The 5,214-nt window shown below is 41.2% G+C and overlaps 3 non-coding genes across 3 annotated transcripts; 2 read left to right on the top strand and 1 right to left on the bottom strand.

Moving 5' to 3' along the window:
* Positions 1-1,376: 1,376 nt before the first annotated feature.
* Positions 1,377-1,457, bottom strand: trnas-uga (transfer RNA serine (anticodon UGA)). The gene has a single exon. It is a non-coding gene; the product is annotated as a tRNA-Ser (tRNA).
* A 358-nt stretch (positions 1,458-1,815) lies between these two features.
* On the top strand, positions 1,816-1,887 carry trnaq-cug (transfer RNA glutamine (anticodon CUG)). The gene has a single exon. It is a non-coding gene; the product is annotated as a tRNA-Gln (tRNA).
* Positions 1,888-3,374: 1,487 nt separating this feature from the next.
* Positions 3,375-3,446, top strand: trnaq-uug (transfer RNA glutamine (anticodon UUG)). Its single transcript has one exon. It is a non-coding gene; the product is annotated as a tRNA-Gln (tRNA).
* The last annotated feature ends 1,768 nt before the right edge of the window (positions 3,447-5,214 follow it).

Here is a 5,214-nt window from a genome sequence, read left to right as displayed (position 1 = left end):
TATTTCAACTGCAGAAGGATAAATCCCAGAGTTGGCTCACTCCAGGTTATTTAAGCAACAAACTTCCCTGGGTGGACTTGACCACCATCCTTTCGGTTAACAGCCAACTGCGCTGACCTATTGCGCCACAGAGACTGCATATGTCTGATGTTTTAATGAATGGGAGCTCGATCTTTAAGCCACAAATTTGCTTTATGGCTTTTTGAGGTTGAGCTTCACATGTATGCTTATCAGGCTATTTTCCTGTTACTCAGAAATTGGGGAAGCTGACTCATGCTGAAATGTAGAAGCTGGACGTGCATTGCATTTTTCATACATGTCAATTGAAATCTGACTTTGAATTCAAATACTTGGCATCCAAGAAAGTTCTGGAACTGATGATTATCAGTCTTTTGCTGGTGGTTTCTTGGTCACAGGAACAAGCTTGATCATTTACATACATTGCACGCCACCTATCACTAAACTGTTGGGTGGGGCCTTACGTATTTGCTTGTATTACATCAAGTGACCTGCATACCAATGACTGCAAAGATGAATATGTACATGGCATGCAGAACTGTACCTTCTGATTAAGGCCACTTGGTTATCTTTGAGCTCTTAGATCCTAGAGTTGGCTAACTCCAGGTTATTTAAGCAACAATCGTCTCTGGGTGGACTTGAACCACCATCCTTTCAGTTAACAGCCGACTGCGCTGACCTATTGCGCCACAGAGACTGCGCCTGGCTGATGTATTATGAGCGCCAACTTGATCTTTAAGCCACAAGCATTTGCTTTATGGCCTTTTGAGTCGTGCTGCACATGTATGCTTATCAGGCTATTTTCCTGTTACTCAGAAATTGGAGAAGCTGCCTCTATGGTCTTCTGTAGAAGGATAAATCCCAGAGTTGGATCACTCCAGGGAGCTCGATCTTTAAGCCACAAGCATTTGCTTTATGTGAGCTTTGCTAACTGTGAGAACTGTCACAAACGCAGATGCGAGGTGATGCAGCGCGTCTAGAAGCTGAGGAGACAGGCTTAATTGCGGGTGGTGGAACATGTCTATGTCTGTGGATCCTCATGGAGGCAGCTTGATTGATTGTTATGTTCCCTTATTTGTGCGATATAACAGTGATCTAATGTTTTATCAAACCGGGTTGGGAGAGTAACATTTCTGGTTACTTCTTGACGAATAAAGCAAGTAACGTCACTCAAAGAAAGTTTCTGGCTGGGAACCAAAGCCATATCAACTGCAACACATCTGTGCATTGAGATGAAAATAAATGCTCAGAGATGCATCACGGCTTCCAGTAACTATTTGATATTATAGTGTTATCCATGAAGGCACATCTGCCGTTTGTCATAATGAGATGTGTGACCACAATTAAACAGCGCCTCTCGTTGTTGGCAGGATTCGAACCTGCGAGGGAGACCCCAATGGATTTCAAGTCCATCGCCTTAACCACTCGGCCACAACAACCTGAAAGCAGTGCAATACTGATTTGCACTAATATTTACACTGACTCACGAAAAAAACGAGTAAAATTAAAAACACTGCATAAACTTTGCTACCGTGTGTTTATTTAAATATGGTACACTTTACATGTAGGTGTATACTTTACTGCAAATTAAACTGAGATGTCAGGGTTTCAATCTCCACCTGTGAAAAGTGCTGCTTCTTAGCCGGATTACGTCTGGCCATGTCGTAAATAGTAGGGCGAGGACTCAAAACCGAGAATATATTGGGGCGTGATATTTTAATTGTTGTGATTGTTGTGTGCCTTTAATATCACACATGTAGATATAATGAAAGAAACTGCCTAGCAAACTCTTTTGACGGTTCCATGGTGTAATGGTTAGCACTCTGGACTCTGAATCCAGCGATCTGAGTTCAAATCTCGGTGGAACCTGTTTTTAAGCCACAGCATAGGTGAAAACATTCAACCTTTCAACTTTCCACATCTAGTTTAAAGTAAGCTTATGTTGGTGGGGGCATGTTGAGGAGTCACCTGGTTGTTAATGTAATCTGAAGGAGCTCCAAACTTGACAGTATTGACTGGAAGTGATAGGCTTTGAGTTGCATGGGGGATACACACTTTGTATTCAGTCTCATAATCACCATAAAAATAAGCTATCATTGAAATTTGAACTTGTGTTGCTGCAGTCAGAGTATACAGTGCTCATCCTGAATGGGCCCGTATAGTGCATCAGAATTGCTTGTTGAATGGTCTATTAGCTTTGGAACCCCCCTTTCCCCACAGCTTTCAATTGTCAGATTGGGTGGGGGAGTGGGCACTGTGTCAAACCCTTTCTGTGTAAAAACTAAAGAAGTCTCTTGGATGAGAGACAAACTTCTGCGGAGGACCTTTTACCAAGTCCAATGTCCCTTGGCCTAGTTTGTGCACTTTTGGGGTAAAGCATGGATCAGGAACCAAAACGGACACATCTGGACTCATTGTGGGAATTGTACGGCAATATATGACACGTTTAGACCATGAAGACAGTTATCAGTTTATTTCCCATCTGGCAGGTTTATTCGTGGACTCAGTTGGACATTTTGAAGATAATTGCACAATGTTGACCCAATTGTCAGTCTATTTCCCATCTGGCAGGGACATTTCTGGATTCAGGTGGACATTGTGGACAGAACATTGGTGGATCTTGATTCCCACCATAGGATTTGGCCTGTATTGCACATTCCCTTCACATCACGCGCAATGCCATGCCATTGTCAAGCACATTGCCACAATGGTGACTTTCTTCCATGTCTCCATGAACACCCTATATTTGGACTGACAGTTAGAAACCTTCCCTTGTTAACTATGACATGGATGACTGAGAACCTACAATAGAGTGACATGTTTAATTCACTATCTTATAATTTTTTAAACAGGTCCTACTGAACATCTGTTGGATCAGTCAGGATGGCCGAGCGGTCCAAGGCGCTGCGTTCAGGTTGCAGTCCCCACTGGAGGCGTGGGTTAAAATCCCACTTCTGACAACCAGTGTTTTCATCTGGAACTAATGTCTGACACATGATATCGTGATTAAAGAATTTATCAGTTCTTTGTATGTAAGAGGACATGAATGTGCCCAAGAAACGCAATTGCAAGTGCAGCGTTTTGTGAGAATCTTTATTGTCAACAGATGTAAAGTTACCATGTGTTTGTACACAGTAGACATAGTTACTGCTGTATTCACTGTCTGTGGCAAGTCCTTCAAACCTGTTCTTGACTTGCCTTTTCCCACATCCTCTGAACGCTTAGCTAACTAAATGACTTAAGTTGGCAAGCAATTGTTGCTTTTTCATCTTCATTGTCACTGTTGTGTGCCTTCAATAGCATACATGTGGATATTATGAAAGAAACTTCAGGCAAACCCTTGCAACACTTTTAAGGGTTCCATGGTGTAATGGTTAGCACTCTGGACTTTGACTCCAGCAATCTGAGTTCAAATCTCAGTGGAACCTGATTTTAAGTTGCATGTATGCATTGGCTTAAGTTAAGTGTAGTATTTTGTTTGTTTTGTAGTATCTTGTTTGTGTTGTAGTATCTATAGAGATTTGTGGTGTAGTATGGAACCATTGTCCTGTCTTTTATGTATTATGAAACTTATTGCCGCCGGTCTTGGCAGGACTCCCTGGAAGAAGAGTTACTGTAGCTCAATGGGATTGTTCCTGGTTAAATAAAGGTTAAATAAAAATAAAATGAATCTGTAATATGTCCAAACATTCCTCTCTTCATTACCGACATACTGGAAGTCGGCCATGTTTAAATGGATACTCTCCAGTTATTGTTGTTTGGTAGATTGACATTATATTTTCCTACTTTGGGGACTTTTCATTTCATATTCTTTGTCTGACATTTTCTATTCCCTGTTTGTTTTTTCTGTGACTGCATGTGGTTTTAAATCTGTTGGAGTTTCTTCAGACTAAAGCAAAGACACTGATGATGTCATCCAAAAGAAACATAAAGGACAGCAACCTGTTTCCAGAGGACACTAAAGAATGACGGAGCAGCAGGAAACAGAGCAGCTCAAATAGCAAACAGCTGATTTATTCATCTGACTCGTAGAATAACGCCAATGATGACTTGTTTTAATGTCTGGGAATGTGGAACAGCTCCATGCTGACTACCTGAAATAAAAAGGCCACATGCTGACTATTGGGACTTGATTTGATGGATTTATTCTTCCTGTTGTGTCTCTGTTTAACTCCTAATTTAAAGGTAAAGTCAGCATCCACTAAAGGTGTGTTGTTGCTGCTGACAGACTCAGATTATTATTCTAAGTGTGTGACAACATTATGGGATGATCCCTACAGAGATAGACCTTTTAGTTAAAGAGGAACATCCTTTGAGTTTGGATCCTTTAGTTTCCAACCATGGTGATTGTAGGAACAGTGGAAAGATGAACCAAGATGGCTTGTCATATTTTGTTTTTTTCCATTGACTATAGTTGTGTTTGTTATTAACAGAAATCAACCTGTCCAACATTTCTATTCATCATAAAGTCCAACGTTAGATTTTTGCCGCCAGTTCAAATGGAACTGACACGGAGGTGGATTCCTCCCTAACGGCCGTCTGCTCTGCTCCGTGCCCCCGCTGTCCGGTAATAGTTAAAGCAGATAAAAACCTAACAACACTCAAAAGCTTCAAGATAAAACTTACTTAAGAATAGGTGACCACCCTGCTAATAAGCCCAAGGGGGACAAGTGTATGTTTCTGAGGGACAATGTGGGACACTGCCTGGCGCAGCGGTGCCTACCCCCCCTCCCCCCCACGAGCAACTCACTAATACTGGTTTACCCATTTCTAGCACATACCACCTTACATGGTATATTATAATGCCCATGCCCCTGAACATGTGTAACTGCTGATGTAAGCTCATGAATGGCCAACCAATGTGTATTTTCTAAATAAAGATTAATATTTTGAACATTCATACAATTATAATAATTGACAGATGCACTTCCACTTACGATTTACTTTAGCTATTTTAATTTTATATTTCCTTACAATTTATTCACTTTAAATACATAATATAAAATTATAGGACTAACAGAATTGTAGTTTCTCAACCCACAGGAACAGTTTAAACAAAAGAGTCTTCCCAGTCTTCCTTGTACCCACCTTCTCTTTTTAACTGATGGTGGGGGGCCTGACTGCTCAGACTCGGGCTCTTTCTCCATTTTTGAATTGGAAAGCGCGTTCCTAAAAGTCCCTTCCCAGTGTCCTGGT

The sequence above is a fragment of the Etheostoma spectabile genome, unplaced genomic scaffold (genome assembly GCF_008692095.1).
Source record: "Etheostoma spectabile isolate EspeVRDwgs_2016 unplaced genomic scaffold, UIUC_Espe_1.0 scaffold00018404, whole genome shotgun sequence".
NCBI lineage: Eukaryota > Metazoa > Chordata > Actinopteri > Perciformes > Percidae > Etheostoma > Etheostoma spectabile.
The sequence above is the reverse complement of the archived record's forward strand: the minus strand, read 5'-3'. Positions and strand labels throughout refer to the sequence as shown.